Source organism: Rattus norvegicus, chromosome 5 (genome assembly GCF_021556685.1).
Source record: "Rattus norvegicus strain SHRSP/BbbUtx chromosome 5, alternate assembly SHRSP_T2T, whole genome shotgun sequence".
NCBI classification, from domain to species: domain Eukaryota; kingdom Metazoa; phylum Chordata; class Mammalia; order Rodentia; family Muridae; genus Rattus; species Rattus norvegicus.
The window spans coordinates 102,785,264-102,806,490 of NC_141538.1; the positions used below are offsets into that span (position 1 = coordinate 102,785,264).

A 21,227-nucleotide genomic window follows, 5' to 3' on the forward strand; every position below is an offset into this window, starting at 1 on the left:
TCCTTTGGTGCACATGGATGTGTATCACACGGGTGCACGTCAACATGAGTTTGTGTGTGGGGGTGGGGGGGTGGGTGTGAAACCCAGAGGTCTAACTTGGGTGTTATTTCTCAGGAGTAATCGACAACTGTGACTGTAATTATTTTTTCACTTTCATTTTTACGCGGAGTCTCACATTCACCCCAGTCTTCCTAAGTAGCCTAGACAAGGTGACCAGCAAGCACCAGGAGTACTCCTGCCTCTTGCCCAGTACTGGGGTTACAGATGCTTGCTACCATGCTTAGCTTTGTATGTGTATCTCAGGGAGGGTCTGGGGATTGAACTCAGGTCCTCATGCTATCTCCCTAGCCATACACATTTTCGTCACACGTTCTAGTTCTGTAACAACTTTTCTATTGTGAATAGTGCCAAGAAAAACACAGGTATGAAAATATCTGCTGGTTCAGATTCCTCTGTGTGTATACTCAGAAGTGTTCTAGGTATGGTATGGTATGGTATGGTATGGTATGGTGTGGTGTGGTATAGTGTGGTGTGCTGTGGTGTGGTATGGTGTGCTGTGATATGGTATGGGATGGGATGGGATGGGGTGGTGTGGTGTGGTATTGATCATATACTAGTTTCAATATGTCTGTCTTTGGGTTTCCAGGGCCCTCCACACTGATCTCCACAGTGGCAGAACTAATCTACGTCCACACTAGCAGCATGGATCCCCTGCAAGAGCAGCTGATGCTCTTAACTCCAACCCCAGTCTTTGCTTTCTTGTCAGTAATTATTCCGACTGGAGCGATATGGAGTCTCGGTGTAACTTTGATCCAAATGGTCAAGACGGGACAATGCAAACATTTGCACTTGCTCCAACCATTTCTGCTGCCTCTAAGAACTCAGTACAGTTCATTTGTCTGTTCCTTGATTTGCTCTTTGGCGCTAACTTTTGGGATAAGTTATATATTTTGGGTATTAGATTAACAGCTAGCAAAGACATCCTACCACTCTGTAGACTGTCCCTTCATCCAGATAACTGTTCCATTTTCTGTGTAGAAGCTTCTCAGTTCAGTGCACTCTTATTTTCAATTATTATCATTATTTTCTGAGCTAGCTGGGTTTCATTTGGAAATTTGTTGCCTATCCCAAACTCATTAAATGTTTTCCTGTAGTGCTTTCGAGATTTCAGGTCTTACTTTAAGGCCTTTGACAGATTCCGAACACAATCGAATTTCACTCTTTATGTGGATGTTAGGTTTTCCCACCCACACACGTTAGACATCCTGTCTTTTCATCCTGTGAATGTTTGGTCCCTTTGTTGAAAGTCGAATATGTGTAGCTTCATGGATTTCTGTCTGTGTCCTCTATTCTACTCCATTGGTCTACATTTCTGTTTTTCTGATTTTAGCACACAGATTTTTAAATAAACCTCTGTGATATACTTTGAATTCAAGATTTTTGATCTGTTACCCTTCCTACTGTTCACGTGGGCTCAATATTGCTGTACCTGGTATCAGTCTTCCTTGACTCTATTTTTGTGCTGCATTACACTTAATACTTTGTGTACATATTACACCATTCTTGTGTCTCTGGAATTAAAGCATCTATAACGCTCTATGCTAGTTTAATAAGCTAGCATATAATCTGGTAATAAGCATTTTTTTTACTAATAATTTTTTGTATCTCTGTTCATCAGAGAAGTTGGGCTACAGTTTTCTTTCCTACTTTTATTTTATTTTTCTTAGGTTTGGTTTCAGAACCATACAGGCTTTGTACAATGAGTCCTTTGTACAGCACCTCTTCTCTTTCTATTTTATGGAATGTTAGAGGAGCCTTGGCGCCCAAGCTGGTAGGGATTCGGCAATGGCTCAGTCTGTCTTGGGCTAGTCTATCTTTGTGACTGCTTCAGTTTCCTTACTTACTATCTTGCTTTAGATAGGGTCTCTTTGGTGTTTTTCTACTGCATACACCAGATAGGCTAACTGGACTGAAGGCTTCTGGGAATCCCAGTGTCTCTGCCCCGACCCCCGTGCCCCTCCCGGAGCTCTGGGAGTGCAGATGCCTGTGCTTCGAAGCCGCCTTTAACATGCACTGTGGGGACTTCGACTGGGGTGCTCAGAACTGCACAGGAAACCTTTCCCCTCAGAGCCACCACTGCCCCAACCCAGAGGTACTTCTTGTATTACTATAAGCTTTCACTTCCATGACCCACCCTCTCTCCCTGTATCTCTGTTGAATTTCTGCCTGTCTTTAACTGATTTAGTTTTCACCCCATCTATTTATTTGAGTCCTGACAGAGCTCACTGATGAGTTTTAAAACTATGCTTTCAATTTTTTCTGTTTGGCGTTTAAACCGTCTTGTCATCTCTGATGTTTGAAGAGCTACTGACCTTTGGTTCGAGTTGTATACCTGTGTTAGAAGTTGTGCATTTCACTGGGTACCTTCTATATGATTCCATTAGTATCAAGTTTCCTGAAGAGGTTAAAAAATTGTAGCAATAAAAAGATTAGCATTTTCATAGTACTAGAGAAGTGGAGTGAAGTTAAGGGAAAGGAATTGCAAATGCTAAGGTATATGAAGTTTCCTTAGGGAGTGGTTAAATGTTCTAGCATTGTAATAATGATTATATAATTTTTGAAGGTGTTAAAGATCTTTGAATGCTTCATCCTAAATGAGTAAATTGCTTGTAAATTCTATTTCAATAAAGTTGTTATCCCATTTTACAAATGAAAAAAAAAAAAGAAGTTGTGCATTTGATGGAATGGATCTTTTTCCTCTCTTCTATGGAGTTTTTGTTTGTTTGTTTGTTTGCTTGCTTATTTTTGTGAGTAACCTCTTCTTAAGTGTGTGATGTAAAGTATTAGTCACAGAAGGGAACCAACCACGCTGGTACCATGAACAGCTGAGGCCCAGGCTGGCCAAAGTGATGCTACCTGCCTCTTGTCAGCCATGTTCTCTGAGGCAGTCACTTCAGAGACTTCTGTGCTTTGTGTACTGGCAGGCACTACTGATCCCAGTGGATTCTGTGGGCTGTGGGTTGGGCAGGCCTGCACTTGCTCTACTCCAGGGGCTCCTCAAACTATGCATCCAGACATTACCACTGTGTGTCCCCAGGCTCCCTGCCCCATGATTACTCCTTGTTTACAGACACCAAGATAAGATCAGTCTCAAACAATAAGCCCTCTTTTAAGTGGTCCTTGGCTATCCACACTCCAAATTATGGGAAGTAATGCAATTGACATTATCTCCTGAGCTAGCCCTACACACACACACACACACACACACACACACACACACACACACACACACAGAGAGAGAGAGAGAGAGAGAGAGAGAGAGACAGAGAGAGACAGAGAGAGAGAGAGAGAGAGAGAGAGAGAGAGAGAGAGAGAGAGAGAGAGAGAGAGAGAGTTCCTGTCACACCAAAGCCCTGGGCTGCCTGGCTAAGGCTCCTGAGAACATTGGGCTTCCCTTGAGGCTGGGCCTGTGCCTGCTGTCACCGGGTGTACTTTGAAGTGTGGTACCATAGCTTCCCCCAGGAAGCCAGCTTCACATGGGGACAGCTCCCATCTTTCTCTGCACAGTGCTTCTGTTTCTCTGATGTTTAGCCTCATGTCCTCTACTCTTCCTCTCTATCTTTCCTCAGAATAGTCTCGCTTGTCAAGCCCTGACTCTGCTCACTTACAGGGTCACAGGGAAGAAGCTTACCATTGTCCACCCTACCCTCAGACCCACATTCACTCTGTAATTCATATTTAGAAGAAAGTACAGCTACAGTAAAAAAGGGAAGAAGACAATGAGGTGGTTTATAAAGTGAGGGTGGCAGATGCTCATGTTTGCAGGGGGTTTGAAGCTGGTCGCATGCCATTCTGACTGCTGAGGAAACTGGCCCTCTGCGTAGGCTTGTACAACTTGTCTGATGGGTGGCTTACCAGTGAAGTGCAGAAGGCTGAAAACTCTTGCCCCAGATCGTGCATCTCCCAACATGCACCAGAAAATGAGAATTCCTGGAAAGCAGCGGTGTCTGCCAAGGATGATTGACTGAGTAGAACTTAGGGATGTGGAGAGGTTGGAATGTTGCAGGTCAAGGCCAAATTGTAATTTATCTGGGCCTGTCTTCAGGCCTCTAAACAGCGTCTGTGTGGGCCTGACATCCTGTGACTAGCAGATAAAAACTTCTGAAGTGTATTAATTTAACAGAACCCTAGTTTCCACCAGACAGAGGGAGAAGATAGCTCCCAAGGCCTGTAACTGAGTTCTTGCCGGTTTTCTGGAACCCGCCTCCCTGGTGTACTCTTCCAATGTATTTGAAGTGTCTTGATTTGTGATTTTCTTTGTTCTGGTACTATAAAATGTTGTTCCTGTCATATAGAGGCTGGACTTAGGTCTCCCCAAACATATGTAGCAGATGTGCAGCTTGGTCTTCATGTGGGTCCCAAACAACTGGAGTGGGGGCTGTCCCAAACGCTGTTGCCTATAAGTGGGATATGCTCTTCCTGCTGGGCTGCCTTGTCTGGCCTCACTGAGAGAGGATGTGGCTAGCCTCACAGAGTCTTGATGTGATACTTGAAGGGCCCCCACCCGTTCAGAGAAAAAGGGGAGGAGGGAGGAGAATGATTGTGGGAGCTGGTGACCAGGAGGGTGGCAGTGAGTGAGATGTAAAGTGAATAAGTAAAAAATAATAATAATTAATTAATTAATTAAAACACTTTGAAAGTAAAAACAAACAAACAAACAAAAAACGTTGTTCCTGGGCCATGATCTCATATTTCCTTTGAGGTGGGAGTTACTCCATTCACTGACCTTTGAAAAGCTGTGTGTGTTCTTGTTTCCAATGTCCTTCCCCAGTCCCCAGACCCTGTAGGCCTCTCTGTTTCCCTATTCCATAAATCCTCCCAGCTCTGTCCTATAGAATGTAGATTCGAGATTTGTTCTCTTGTCTCCAAATATGGCTGTCTTCTGAGATAGAGAACAAACAAAACAACAACAACAACAACAATGAACCCACTTGCTTTTGCTCTTTCTTTTGGAAAACTCTGCTTCCAGTGTCTGGCCTGCTACTCAATGTCCAAATGGTCCCGGCTCAGTAACATAAGATAGCATTTTGTACTAATTTTTGATATGTACTAATTACTGGTTTTTATTGCTTGCCAGCTCATCAGCTCATAGCATCCCATGTGATTTAGTCCATAGTAAAGCCTACTGATACGTGAAGAAGACACTGAGAGTTGACCTAGGACTGAGCATCAGTGAGCCTCAGCCTCCGACAGAGACAGCAAGTCCTCTGTCACCACTCCCGAAGACAGTGGTTAGCGGTAACATCTTACCCCAGAAACATTGGCAGCATGTTCAGAGAACTGTCCCGTGCACCAAGCACATTGTTCTAGAGTTAGGCCTCAGCAGCGTGGCCATGGGCCAGCCACCAGAAGGAATACAGAGAATCCCTCCTCTACCATCACTGTAGGGACTGAAGGGCCGCTTCCACTCACTCCATAGCCCATTCCCTGTATTCCCTCAGAAGGAAGCTCCTACTGAGGGTGGAAGTGAGAAACAGATGGGAAGGGAGGAAGGAAGGGAGGGGGAGAGACAGTACCTGGAAAGAGAAAAAGAAATTATTCTGAACAGGAGATATGGAAAAAGGTAGGGGGAGATAACCTCTCAGATATATTTGGTAAGTCTGGCCCTCAGTTCTTTAGATAGAGCGCCATTTTTTAACCCTCCTTATAACCTGAGATGTTAAAAGTTTCCTTATGTGTTTGTGGGAAATGAGGGAGGGTTTTAACAGCCTGGATGGGTCACTAGGTACTCTGCTCAGAATAGGAATCTAGCTTCTCTCCATTCCTGAATGTAAGTCCTCGGCTGTACATGAGGCCCCTCGACCCAGCTGAAAACAGAAAGCAGAGGGTCTGGTCAGAGGCACCAGAGACACAAATGCGGTCTCCCCTCCACTCACTCCACGTGGAGGATCACCAGGGTGTTCTCTGATAGCAACTTGAAAAGTTGAGAAAAGTGTGGCTGCCAGAGAAGGACAGTCCATTACGAGTCGAGTGTTTACACACTCGTCATAACCTTCCCGGGTCTATTTGCATTTTGAGTCCAAAACCCTGTTTTGGGTTAATGAGGCCCGCACGTTCCCTAGCCAAATGTTTATTGGCTTCCAGCTTAACATAAGCTCGTATCTAATCAGTGTAGACGTCGAAACAAGTACCATGCTGGCAAATTCCCAAAGCAAAAGGAGGTAAATGAGAACGACATGAATGAGACAAACAAGGGGACCACCATGGGGGAACAGTTTAATCAACACTTCAAGAAACGTGGCTGCCTCCTGCAGAGCCGGAGCGCAGTCTGTTTTGTGGATAGCCGGTGCTTTAACCATGCCTTCCTGGTGCAAAACCCTCCTGCCTTTTGCGCCAGTTCTGGGAAGGGGGGCAGGGGTCGTCATTTTATAACAAGAGGAATTAAAAGCCCTCAGACGCAGGTTTGTTTTTTTTAAGTGAGTATTTCAGATGTAAAGGAGGGGAACAGATACTACTGTGTCACCAACAATTAGACGCGAATGTTTACCATAAGTGGACTCTGTGTGAGGGTTTTGTCAGGCTGGGGAGAGGGTGACAGACAGGGGTTCCAGGCAATAGGAAGAGCTAGAGGGTAACATACAGCAGCAGCTCCCAGCCAGGGACGGAGGTGATAGACAATTAATTTGATGGGCAAATAGTGCCCAAAGACTTCATTTGTATAAGGAGCTCAGCGTCTTAACTCCATGCCCTCCATCTCCCCCACAGTTCGGGAGACACAGTTATCTGGAGTGGGAACAGGTTCCATCAGCGCCCTGCCATTTCCTGTCTCACATCTCCACTCCTCTCTTCCTGTTTCCCCTATTGTATTTCCAAACACAACTAGAATCTTCTAGTTTATGTCTCTTTTAGGAGAAGCTACCTAGCAGGATGCACACGGACTGAAAGGGAAAGAAGGGAGTCATCGAGAAAACACGCTTTTGACTCCGCCCTCCACGTACTGACTGTAGGTCTCTTCATCTCTTGAGTTTTTTCTTCACTAATTTTCAAAGGTATGGGGTTTCGCCGATCGCCTGGGAACTACGTGATTCTCTCTATTCAGGGCCATCCCTACAGATAGAGGAAACGTTCCCTGCTTCTTTCTGGGTATTACTCTATTTTTTTTACAAGGTAAACATAGAAACACCCAGTGTTAGACCTGAGCGGAAAGGGCAAAGACACCCATCACAGCCTTGAAGACTTCCCAAGAGGTTCATCTCAGGTAGAAACAGTGCTCCTTTGTCCTCAAACCTGCCTCTGTGGTTCCTATGTAACCTCTCCCCTCATTCTCTGCTTGTGTGGGTGCCACGTTCACCTGTGGTCCCGCTCTAGTTCTGTGATGAAGCCCTCACTGTCATCTTCCTCCACTGACTCTGGAGTGTAAGAGTAGGTACACCAGGAAGAGCCTTAAAGACAACATGCCCTTAAGTACCATGTCCTGGGACATTGCTCTTCCCCTCATAAGCATTTCCTCTGGCCCTGAGATGAACAGTTTCCCAGCTGCTGCATATTCACCAAGCCTCTTCCATAAAAGCAGCTCCCCTGTTTGTCTCCTTTCAAACAGATCCCACTGAGTACAGCACCAAGACCAGGGACAGAGTTAGCCAGAAATCACACCTCTGCCCCACCCACAGCAAGAGATGCTATAGCATCCTCTCCTTTTTCAGCCTGTCACCTCCTATCTGACAACACCAGGGCAGGAGAGGGTGGAACACCTATCCATTCCTCCTCAGCCTTGTGTCCTCCCCCTGGAGCACTGCCTGATTTCCTCATCAAGAATCATTCTCAGCAGGCTCAGGCCCCAAACATAGAGAGTTAATTCCCTGTTTGTGAGGAGCTAAATCAGGAGTAAATACTTGAGACAGTCCGGTGTTTGTAAGTCCTTTGATTGTCCATAGCGTAAGGAAGTCTGAGGGAGAATGACGCAGCATACTACTCTAGGGTATCAATCTGTGTGGAGCTTGTAAAGGCTCACACTGCTCACCTATGCAATTACAGTTCCTTCTAGCTATTGTACGGAATGTTGTTTATATCAATATTTAAACACGCTATTGCCCCCAGATGAACCACAACAGCCTCATTTAAAGCCATTTTGTTATGATGAGGTGATATTTGGACAATTGAAAACTGTACTTCACTTCCATGCAAACAAATGCAGTGATGCCCCAGCTCAGCAAATACATATTTAAACAGTTTAAAAACACATTGCCGGCATAATTTGTATTTGTAACTGCTCAAAATAAAGGTCTTTTTATCTAGCGTGCCAAATAACGGGAATTTGGATGTCGCCTGAAAGGATGCATTATTCATGGGGAAGAGAAACAAAATCAATAAATGAAAATTCAAATAAAAATACAAGCCATTGTGATGTGGCTTCCAGACAATGATGATCTCGTGCATTATTTACTCAAGGAAACGGTTCGGGAAAACGCTCTTTTGGACCTGGGCTGTGGGCTGAATTGTAAACTCCTGCTTAAGGCTGTTTGAAAATAAACAGAACAGTGTGTTTCTAGCATTTTCAGCTTTATTTAGTTCATGATTCAAATTATTTTAAAATTCAAAAACAAAATAAGGTGGGAAGGACCAGACGTTCCTTTGGTGGTGCCTTTTCAAGCCCACTGCTTCAGGATGTGCAGAATACATTATGGTCCTGGGTGGGGTTCCACGAAACCCAGAGCTTTGTGTAGGGGTCAAGTATGCTTGTCCTGAGTGGAGTAGAGGCAACACGGTCAATTCTGCTACATCTCATAGTTTCATTACTCCCAACAAAGGTGTCAAGAATGGTTAAGAAGGGAGGTCTTGGGGACAGACATCCTGGGCCAAACCCTGCAGCTGATACACTAGGCCTGTAACTTTCATCATTAGCCCCTGCCTTAGTTAGGGTTTTACTGCTGTGAGCAGACACCATGACCAAGGCAACTCTTATAAGGACAACATTTAATCGGGGCTGGCTTACAGGTTCAGTGGTTCAGTCCAGTATCATCAAGGTGGGAGCATGCATTGTCCAGGCAGGCATGGTGCGGGAGGACCTGAGAGTTCTACATCTTCATCTAGAGGCTTCTAGGAAAATATTGACTTCCAGGCAGCTAGGATGAGGGTATTAAAGCCCAGGCCCACAGTGACACACCTATTCTAACAAGGCTACACCAAGTAGTGCCTGCCACTCCTTGGGCCAAGCAAATACAAACCATTCCAGCTCCTTAGTCCTTGGTTTCCTAGCTATGATTGGGTGGAAATAATAACACCTACCTCGTATGTTATGATGAGGATGCCTAGAACCTGATACACCGACATTACCCAATCAGTGTCACAATAAAAATATCTAAGAGTAGCATAATCTTTTGAGGCAGCTGATTAGCTAGCCACAATTCGCATGTGTACTTCCTTCTGCAGCATTCATCAGACTAGATATTTCCTAAACATAGTCTACTGTTATTCTAGGCTTAAGACAGGGCATCGGGAAGCCACACCGACAAAGTCACAAAGTGACTATCACACGGCTAGCTTTTCTGTGTATTTCATACGAACATGTTATATTGAAGGTTAAAAGAGAACAACTTCCGGAAATCTCAATAATTAATTTGTTGTGGGAGTGTCTTGAGGATGCTCCCTGCTTTGTTACATGGCTTCCCCTTTTGTGAGGATCTGTTCCTGGCTAAAATGAGGAAAATGCCACTCTTACTTAAAAACTGTGCATTGCTCCCTCACCGGGCAACGTTGAGGCCATAGGACAGAATATTAAACAGAGCAGAGAACAGCGCTGCTCCGAGTGATGGCGCTCACCTCCTACCTCCATAGCATTTGAAGATGTAGATATGAGTGTAGACATTTTATGAGTACTGTGGATCTCAAGAATAACTCAGTTTGAGCCTTTGTTTTAGATTCTAGGAAGTTGGGAGACAAATGTTCTCATGGCATAGTCCTCTCCTCAGCATGAACTTTGCTCCTGGATTTATCTTGTTATTGTCCCCTGTCCAACTCTCACTCATTTCTTCATCCTTTCGACAGACACATTTTGATAGTTATATTCAACAATTTTGGGGAAAAATTAATAATTTATTACTACATCAAAAATGAATAAATAAATAAATAAATACAACATAAATATGTTCCTACATCTTAAGTGGTTGTCTTGTATCGCTTCCCAAAGGGATCCCCCTCTAGACTCAGAGTACAAGTACCAAAAGCCACCCGTGGGTTATCAGGCTTTCGCTGAGCACATGCAGTGTGCCAGATTCCATTCATAGCTGGCAGCACACCCTGAGTCTCTGGAAGCCTGTGTCTATATGGAGTTATACTAATATATAGCTCTATTATAACTATATCTAACTATAGCTCTAATTGATATAACAAAATACTATATAGTGATGACTATAGCAGCTGGAATCTGTGTTTTCAGCTTTTGGAGGCTAGTAATCCAAGTACAGGGTGCCGACCTGGCTAAGGTGTGGTGAGGGCGCTTTCCTTAACTTACAGATGGCAGACTTTTTGCTGTGCCCTCATGGCACAGAGAGAATGAGAACCAGAGGGAGACAGTATACACACACACATACACACACACACACACACACACACACACACACACACACACACACACACAGGGGAGTGGGGAGGAAGAGAGGTTAATAAGGAGGGAGGGGAAGAGATCTTTCTCTTTTTATAAGGTGACAGTTATTTTGGTTAAGTGCTCCACCTGATGACCTCATAACTCCTTAGTTACCATCCCAAGATCTTTATGCCAGCACCGGTTACAGGAAGATTAGGGCTTTAACATTCAGTCCATAGCAGAGACACTGTGAAGACTTACTGGAAGTTAAAAGAATTCTAGGCAAAAGATGTTGCCAATTCAGACCATTTGGATTGCAAGTCGCTCACTATTTCACATTTACATTTGAACTAAATCAGACTGCAGGAGAGGGGCAAGTTACATTGTTTTATACTCAAAAGAGATCCAGTTTCTTTTCCTTTTAAACAGTGTTTCTATGCATTCCAAGTGAACACAGCTGATAACAGACGCATGAGTTTTTATTAATTGCATTGTGTGGGGCCACCGAGGAGAACTGCAACTGCCCTGATTAATTTTTTGTCAACTTGACACAAGCTGGAGTTGTCTGGGAAGAGGAACCTCAAGTGAGAAAATGCCTCAATCTGATTGCTAGTAGTCAAATCGGTAGAGCATTTTCGTGATTTGTGATTAATGAAGGAGGGTCCAGCTCATTGGAGGCTATGCTACTCCTGGGTAGGTATGGTCCTGGCAGTATAAGAAAGCAGTCTGAGCAAGTAATGAGGAGCAGGCCAATAAGCAACACTCCTCCATGACCTCTGCATTGGTTCCTGTCTCCAGGTTCCAGCCTTGAGCTCCTGCCCTGACTTATCTTCATGGTGGACTGGAAGCTGTAAGCCAAGATAACCCTTTCTTCCCCAAGTTGCAGGATCTTTATCATAGCAATAGAGACTCAAACCAGGACACTATTTTATCCCAAATGATTCTATGATTCTTTGACCTTTCTTTACATTTGTTCATTCCTTTCTTTGTTGTGTGTGGAGGTCAGAGGACAGTTGTGGGGGTCTAGAACAGAGTCTCTCCACCACTTGGGTCTCATGGGTGAAACTGAGGACATTGTTAGTAGATGTCCACTGAGGCATCTCTCTGGCTTCTTTTTTCTGTGTGTTCTTTGTTCTGGAACTATGAGTGTCTCACAAAAGCGGACACTAGGATCCAGACTGTTTTAATGAGAATGAGGGACTCTTTCACTGTGAGGTGATTATATATGGGAAATTTGCACTGGATTTGGAGAAGCTCTGAGTACATGAACATATGCATTGCCTGTTGCTGCCTTCCTGACACCTACGCAGAGCCATAGATTTAAAAAATAAAAAAAACAAAATACAAAAACAAAAGGAGCCAGGGCATGGTGATATACGCCTTTGATCTCAGCACTCAGGAGTCAGAGACAGGCAGATTTCTGTGTGTTCCAGGCCAGCCTGGTCTACACAAAACGAGTTTCAGAACAGCCAGGCCTCTGTTACACAGAGAAAACAGGTCTTGAAGGACCAAATGAATAAATAACAGAAAATAGCATCATGTGCATCTTTGTGTTTCAGTGAAAGTGAGCGAAAATGCAGAAAGATAGAAACGACCAGTTTGTGTGACAGATACCATTTTCAACTTGAATATTTATAGAAATTATAAAAGCGATGGAAAGAAACACTTTTCATATTTAATAAAAGTCGTCCCTTAACACTAAAGATCGCTTTAGAAATAAACTGGCACCACACTCCATGTAAAGCGAAGGCAGTTAGGACCCTGATGGTTTACAAAGCCATAGCACCTGACACACGGTCTCCACCCTCCCTCCCTTACTACTAACCCAATTGAAGAAGAAATGACAACTGGACAGTGGAAAAATCAAAGAACTCAAGTTCTTGCCTGAACCAATCACACATGCCTTCCGTCTCTGTCCCCCCTACCTCACCCTGCCAGCCCCTGCTCCAGCCTCAGCTAACACCAGCTGTCTGTGACTTTCCAAGCTGAACCTTAGGTCTTATAAATCTTTGGATGAAAGGATCTTCTGTTTGAATTGCCACTCACAGCCAACCTCCTCAGCCATGTCAGTACATGCTCAGCAAGTGATAAAGAAGTTCAGTCAGGATTCTCGGAGCAGGGTTCCTGGGACTCAGTCCCCATCACGTGGTCTAAGTGGAAAACCTCTGATCTGGAAGCCAGGGGAAATCTAGAGAACATGACCCAATTCAGCCTTGAAAAGTCTAGACTGCCAAACAGTTCCAGAAAGGAGTAGTAGGACCAGGAGGACTTAATTCATGTTTCTGAACTTCAGTTTACAAAAGAATCACCTTAAAACTTGTTCTTTAAAAATAAGAGGTTCCCAGTCACCATGCCCTTAACAAGTTCAGTTAAGTATGGGGTGGGCTCCAGGCATTTGCTTTGCTTATAGCATTTTAGGTTGTTCAAATACAAGTCTCTACGTGTTGAGAAATGTTGTGTTAAAATCGCCATGCCACCCAGGGTTCTTACTGCTTTGATCAGTAGGGTCTGAGAGACAAAACATGTCCAGTTGCTCCTGAGGAACTCTTCAGGTGTGCGTGGTGTGAGGCAAAAGTCACCTCACAGCCCACACAGCCTCAAGCTTCCTAGAGCATCAATTATTATCAGTGATCAAGGGACACAGATTTTTTTTATTGAAGCAGAGAAGAAATACAAACCAATAACGAGCTGCCTTGACTAGACCTCCGGTTAGATACTCTTTCTCTGTTCTCTGATTCCAATGGAAAATCTAAGACTTGGTCTTAGTGGGTGGTAGTGAGGGCATCCACCTTCCTCGTCTCGTGTAAGCAAGGTGACACGTGTCTCCTAAACTGCTGTAGGCATACCCAGGATAATGCTGGTTAAACCCCAGCCCCAAGTCTGACATTCCAAAATGGTCCATAAATATTCATTTTACCTCCCTGTTATTAAGAAACTGATTTTTTTCTGCAAGATGAAAATTCTGAAAGAACTTACAGAAAATGGTTTTAAGCAACAGTCGTGTCGTGCAAGTGTCAGTAACAATGGCAAAACGTAGCATCAGGTAGATGGTCTGTTGAAGGTTGTCTGAACATAATGCCAGAGAAAGAATAAATGAGACACAGCGCTAGAAGAAGCCCGGCGAGTAGATGTCTTCCCGCTCTTGTGTCTCCATCGTTCCCACCTGTTGTGTGGATGATTTTGTGCCTTTAAAGAATTCCTTGCAAGTGGAAAGCAGGAACTGTCTCTGCAGTCATCCCTTCATTTTCTTATTCAACTGAGATTAAAACAATCTGTGAGTAATATATGTGTGATCAGTAATTGTAAAACTACAGAAGAGGCAGAAGGCCACCCCAGATCCTCTACAGGGGCCAGCCACTGTGCTGAATTGAGGTGTACCTTTTCAGAGCTATTTTATACAAATATGAATTGTTTTATAGAAATAATACTTATGCAGCACCCGAGTTTTGTGCTCAGCGTTTACGTTTTATAAAACGCCATGCACTTTGACATGTATGCATGAAGTATTTTGTGCACGTACACTAACTGTGTGTGTGTTGGGCTTTTATTTGTTTGGTTGTTTGGTTGGATATGTGATTGGTTGGTTAGTTTGGGGTTTTTTAGACACAGTTTCCCAGTGCAAAAGAGCCCTGGCTGTTCTGGAACTCACTCTGTGAACCAGGTTGGCCATGAACTCACAGGGATCCACCCGCTTCTGCCTCCCGAATGCTGGGATTAACACATGAACCACCAATGCCTGGTTTGTGTTTTTTGAGATGGATTTCACAGTCTGTAACTTAGACTAGCCTGAAACTTATTATATAGCCAGTTATCCTTGAGTTCACAGAAATCCTCCTGCCTCAGCCTCTCTGGTTCTAGGGTTCCATGTGAGCCACCATGCCACTCTGCTTTCCTGCATTACCAAGTCTCTACCTTAGTGGACGCCACACTTCTCTCTGCCTTCTGAGCAGCAGCACACTGCACATCGTCACTTTTGCAATCAGGCTGGTTTCAGCTTAGGCGGGTTTGCAGCAATTCCTGCTACAATACTACAGGGAATGCGAAGGTGAGGCATATATATATATATATATATATATATATATATATATATATATATGCCTTATACATATCTGAAAGGGTCTATACTATCAATTCCTCAAAGTGCAATGGGGACCATGGATAACTTAGAAATGAACACATATTCCCCATAATACTACTTTATTACTCTCCAAGCAACAATGACTATTAACCAACATTCTCAATGACTGGTGCCTTATCAAAATTTTAGAGCCTGATGAGTGAAGCATTTATACTTCGTATGACTCCAAGAAAATGCTGATGGGTGGAAAGGGGAAGGTTTCTTACCTGGTCTGGGATGATTATGGGTTTGGATACACAAACATACAAAATCAAGTCAAGGCAGATTTCTACTTTAAATGTATGTGCTGGCTACTTGTCTTTGTTCGCTTGATTCGAGCTAGACTTATCTGGGAAGAGGGAACCTCAGTTGAGAAAATGCCTCCATCAAATTGACCGGAGGCAAGTCTGTTAGGCTTCTTATTGCTTACTGATTGATGTGAGAGGGGCCAGACCACTATGGATGGTGGTCCTGGGAGCTATAGAAAAGTGAGCTGAGCAAGCTTCAGGGAGCAAGTCAGAAGGCAGCATTCCTTTATGTCCTCTGGTTCAGTTTCTGTCTCCAAGTTCCTGCCTTGAGTTCTTGTCCTCACTTCCCTTCATGATGGGCTGTAAACTGAACTACCCATCCCTCAAACTTGCTTTGGGACACGGTCTTTATCACAACAACAGAAAACAATCTAAGACAATGAAAATTAGGAATGATAAAAGATAGATAACCTTGATTACGTTAAAGTTAACAGGGCCGAGTCTGCAGGAAGACTGTGTCACACTGAAGTGTCTGATCTAGCATCTGGATCTATTTGCTAGTTATGTATGCAAAGCAATAGGAAAAAAAACAGAAAAGAAAGTAAAAACATACAGTAAAGGCAATAGGAGTGTTGAATGTGCATTTCAAAATGTCCTTTAATATTTAAAAAACATGCAAATTAAGGCCTCAATGAAATATTATCTCATTATCTGCCAACAGCTTGTACTGATAGGGGTTGGGCTCTTATACAGAACTTTGGAGAACCATTTGAAAAGACCAGGAACTACACTCTGTATGACAGGAAGTTCATACTTTGTCCTTCAGAACCTGTAGAAAACCTGTGCAAATCATGTCTATAGCAAAAACCTGGAGTTAAGTCACATTGTCCAGTAGACTGGAAAATGAATAATTATTTACCTTTGGACAGTGGATTACTGTAAAAACAAAGCAAGTGAGATCATGAGCTTAGATTTTTTCATTTTATTTAAATGCTGTTGATTCCATTCACCAACAGTATAATTTTGGATGTTACTTTTCTGTATTTCATCCCCTCAATTCTAGTTTCCCAGCTCTCTGGGGAAGACTAAGTGGATAATTGCTCTGAAGACTGGATCTACTACACAGAAGGTGCATCGCATTAGCTGCTGTGATTAAAGAGGTAAGACAGAAGTTCTCATCAATCTAAGTAAAAAAGACAGTGGGCTTTGAGTTGAATGCGGAGGTATGAGGGAAAGTAAGATGGAGAAACGGCAGGATGGAAATGGTGGGAAGAACTTCAAGCAGGAAGATCCAAATGTCAGATGACCAAGAGTATGCAAGAGTATATGTACAGGGACAACTGGACAACTGTGGGTCCGAGCTGGGCAAGAGGGCAGATGAGACAGGGCCAGCATGGACAGCAGTCTCCCCACCAGACCTGAGAGCATGACGTCTGTTCAACACCTCCTGCATGCAGAAGGGGAATCCTGCTGGTCGCAGTGAGTCACTCCTTACCTTGCATGGCGCTGTTCTTGACCCCTTTCCTTGGCTTTTTAATTTTATTTTCTGCCTTACTGATACCAGTCAGAAACCTTATTATTAACAGAAGCTCCTTTTTCTTTTCTTTTTCTTTTCTCTACCACCGCCCCCCCCCCCCTTTTCTGAATCTTACAATCTTTGCTCCACACAGTCAGTATCCATGTTTTAGTGCGTGGTGGTTAATTCTGATCATCAGCTTGATTGACTGGAGAGATACAGGAGATTAAACAGAACATGCTCTGGGTTTCCTCAGATGTTTCCAGAGAGGGTTAACTAAGGGATGAAGACATGTCCTGGGTGTGGAAGCACCATCTCATAGTCAGGACCCGCGTGGAATAAAATGGGGAAAAGACAGAGTCAGCTGGGGCCATCATTATTCCTTTTTGTTTGTGGGCTCTCACCATGTGAGCCTCTCTGCTGTCACACTGTCCCTATGACAGGCTGAAACCACAAAACCCAGAGCCAAGGTAAATCCCCTGTTCCTCACATTTTTATAAACTGTTTTTCCCTAGCAACACATCTGACTAATGTTCAGTGTATGGATATCTTTTAAGTCATCATTGTGTGTACAGCATGCTTCCCCAGGCAGCTTTGTTAGTTCACACAAATGGAGATGGGGTCATGGCATAGAAGGGAGTTAAGTTTGCTTTGATGAGCTTTGACCTGATCAGTTTTTTGTTTTTTTGTTTTTTTGTTTTTTTGTTTTTTCCGGAGCTGAGGACCGAACCCAGGGCCTTGCGCTTGCTAAGCAAGCGCTCTACCACTGAGCTAAATCCCCAACCCCTTGACCTGATCAGTTTTGAGCCTAAACCTTGCCCTTCTATTCCAGATGCTAGCTGGGGAAATAATGATACACCACAGGGTTTTGTAAATGTTCAACATGTGGTAGACCAGATGGCATTTCCTGACAATGACTGTCACTCAGGGAGGGAGATAAGGTTGATGTTCCATTCTCCCTACATGAAGGCAGTGTGTGCTCTCCTTTTTATCCCACACAGATCCTAGCTCAGGCCCTGGGACCAGGGAGGCACTTAGACCTCTTTTATTAAGTCTCCAAGACATGTGACTAGTTCCTATTCTCAGTCCCCCCCCCCCCCCCGTTTTGGTACCTCCTTCTCCTCTTCCTCTTCTTCCTCCTCCTCCTCTACTTCCTCCTCCCTCTTCATTTATTTATTTATTTATTTATTTATTTAATGTATATGAGTTTTCTGTGTGCCAAAAGAGGGCATCAGATCCCATCACAGATGGTTGTGAGCCACCATGTATGTGGTTGCTGGGAACTGAACTCAGGACCTCTAGAAGATCAGTCAGTGCTCTTAACCACTGAGCCATCTCTCCAGCCCCTTTTAGTACTTAAACACAAACAAACAAACCCTATGACTTTAGAAGATATTGCCACAATTTTGACTTAAATTGTTGCTCAGTGTTATGCTAATGGCAAGAGGTAACACACTCTGGTTTAGTTTTGGGATCACCAGAAATGAGCACATTAGGGGAAGAAGCATTTTCGTTCACTAGCTCGGAACCCACAGATTTCTCAGAAAGGAAAAGGACTTTTTCTCAGTCTCTGTCATTGTTTCCATTTAAAAAGAAGAGCCATGAGCATAGTCTTAAGGCTGAAGTCATTTGTCTCAAGGCTTCATTACATGATGAAACAAAGACCCTGGGGTCAGCATTGGGTTGCCAGACTCTTTGGATCTCTTCAGTTTGGTGTTCCTACTCTGAGCAGGTTCTAGAAAGGTTCCTCGGGTGAATATGAACTCTGGAGGGAAACGATGGCTGAAGAGACCCTTCTCAGGACTGCATTGATTACATGTGTTTAACACAAATTCCACAATATGAAAGGCTTCGTTTAATCCCCACACACGGAGGTTTTTCTTCCCCTTCCTTCTGTCTCTCCCCTTACAAGTAAATGTTTCACAATGTAGGAAAGGTCTTTTGAGGCACTGGGGATTATTATTTATTTCCCATTAATTAAAGTGGCAGAATCAGAGAGGATCGGCTTTTGCTTTGAAGTAGATCATTTCTTTTAAGTCAGATCAGATCTCACATCAATTAAAGGCAGCATTCCTGCGCGCACCTGAGCAATACATATTTTCTTTAAAATTGTTTTGCTTGATGCCTGAGTGGTGTCCTTGGGGAGGAGTCTCCCTGTTTAGCTTCCGTTTGAAGAGTTCCTGATGGTGGAGTGTATTTGACATTTTTAGTTCTCTGCTCTAAGGAGGAAAGTCGGTATGTTCCTGGGTTTAAATTCAGCAGAAAGCAAAACAGTAAAAGTTCTTCTTTTGTGTAAGGTGCACTTACATGCAAATAACGAATGCGGTCAGTGAGACTCCGCATTCTGAAAGTCTGAATGAGGAAGCTTGGAATTTCGTAAATGTTCTTTGGGCTTCGCTTCAGATTTGTTATTTTTATTTTGGCTCCGGTGTTAGTTGCTTTCCTCACAGCTAAGGGAGGAACGATTTCTTTTAGCTCAGAGGCCAGCGGGAGCGGTTCATCCTAGCAGGAAAGCAGCTGAAGTAGGTCTTTGTCTTGGTAGTGGTGATATAGTTAGTGGGACCTTACGGGGACTTGGAATTGTGGGAAGTCGAAGCAGGGGGAGCTTGGAGCGGTGGGACCTTCAAGTAGTGAGAACTTGCCGTGGTGGGAGCTTGCAGTAGTGGGAACCTCAAAGCAGGGCGAGCTAGCAGTGGTGGGAGCTTGGAGCAGAGGGAACTTGTAGTAGGGGGCGCTTGGAGCAATGGGAGCTTGGAATTGTGGGAACTTGGAGTGTAGCTTCTCCGTAGCATGAACAAGGAAGCAAAGACAGACTGGAAATGGGGTTAGTTGTAGCCCTCCAGTCCCATGGCAGCGGCCTGTAGCTATCATGGAGACCATGGAGCCTTTTGGTCATGAGACCAGCTAGAAATCAAGTGTTACTATGAGTCTATGGATACCTTTCACATCGCAACGGTTACAGCTCATCAGTATATGACAAAGTCATAAGCATCCTTCCGTTTCCTCTTGAATTGTGGATCACTAGTAATGGCTGGTATGTGGAGCACTTCTCAGCCTGAACCCTTTTCTTCCAGGCAGGATGCCAGGCACTTCTCACATTCAGGGTGTTCCTAAGATGGGGTGCGACAAAGCTGGAAACGCATAGATTCCTAGAGTGGATTCCGCAGTTGAGATGCCTGAGAACTCTTCGAATACCTATCTTCCTTCCTACCCAGAGGTTTAACTTAAAGCTATGCATCCTACCCCATCCCCAACCCCACCCCTATATAAATGCATGTTACAGAGGTGATCTCCATGCTCCTCTTAATGTTGTATCACTGAGACCTCCAGCTCTGTTTCAATGGCCCAGGTCTCCATCCAATTCAAGTGATCCAGGCTGGCCTTCCTCATCTTGCTGTGCCCATTAAACTTATGGAATCCTCCCAGTCACAGCACCCACGATACTTTGGCACTTTGCTCTCTTTTCTGAACTGTGGTTATGAGGTAGGGGATTTGGCCTGCGTGCAAGAGTGATCACCACACAAGCCCAATGACCTGAATCCACACAAAGGCCAGACACAGTAGCTCAAGCATCTGCAATCCCAGCATGCCCTTCGAGAAGATAAGAGGCAGAGAGCTAGGAGACCAGCCAGAAGTCCCCAGCCAGCCAGCCTGGTATATGCAGTAATGAACCAGACACCCTGCCTCAAACAAAGTCGAAGGTAAAAACCCAAAGTTTGATATCTGATCTCAACAGGTGCACCATGGCTTGTATGAACCCCAGTTCAGACAGACAGACAGACAGACAGACAGACAGACACACACACACACACACACACACACACACACACACACACACACACACACAGTTGCTCTCATGTTTTTGAAAACCAGTTTATTCTGCTTATTACAAATATACTCTTGGGGCTGGAGAGATGGCTCAGTGGTTAAGAACTAAGGCTGCTCTTCCAGAGGACCAGGGTTCAGTTCCCAGCACCTACATGGACGCTCACAACTGTCAGTAACTCCAATTCCAGAAGATACAACATCTCCACACAAATATTCAGGCAAAATAGTAATGTATGAAAAGTAAAAATAAATGAGTTATTAGCTAGGCAGTGTTGGTGCATACCTTCAACCCAGCACTCTGAGGGCTGAGACAGGTGGATCTCTGAGGCCAGCCTGAACTATAAAATTCATTCCAGAATGGCCAGGGCTACACAGAGAAGCCCTGTCTTGAAAACAAACAAACAGACCAAAACCAAATGCACTCTTCATAAATCTTTAATGAAAAAAATCATTTTAAAACTTCAGGTTGATCCATAGTGTTGTCTGTGGCAGAGACAGAAATGGTCACTCCCCTGGCCTCTGTTCATATCAGTTCTGTTGACACCCATGGACTTGTGAAATAAAAAGGAAGGTCCTATTGCCTCAGACTGTGCACACGGCTGGCTTATCTCAAAGCAGGTGAGCACACACTCAGTTCTGAGAGAGTCTAGGGAGAGCAGGCTTGAATAAAAGCAAAGGAACGTGAAGCTAAGCTTATATCTCCCAAGCCTATCTCAGAGGCCTCAGGAATTGCACACTCTCCCAGTGCCTTAACAGACACCAAAACAGCGAGAACTTGAGGAAAAGAAGAGTGAGCCATGGCGGCAGCCAGAGAGCAGAGTGAGAGAACCGTTGCTACTGTGCACCCTATGCCCTCAGCCAACACCCTTTCTCCTGCACTAGAGGCCCCCGTCTTTTAAACGCACCCATTACCAGGCTGGGGGCAGAGATGAATCT

General features: G+C 44.2%; 1 protein-coding gene and 1 long non-coding RNA gene across 3 annotated transcripts in view; one reads left to right on the forward strand and one right to left on the reverse strand.

Moving 5' to 3' along the window:
• The window catches only part of LOC148005877 (uncharacterized), a 38,928-nt gene extending 36,204 nt beyond the window's left edge, over positions 1–2,724 (forward strand). Inside the window, exon 4 of the long non-coding RNA XR_015620952.1 lies at positions 647–2,724. This is a non-coding gene — a long non-coding RNA (uncharacterized LOC148005877). The remainder of the gene's footprint in view (positions 1–646) is intronic.
• Nfib (nuclear factor I/B) overlaps positions 1–21,227 on the reverse strand; it is a 406,951-nt gene that overhangs the window by 359,028 nt on the left and 26,696 nt on the right.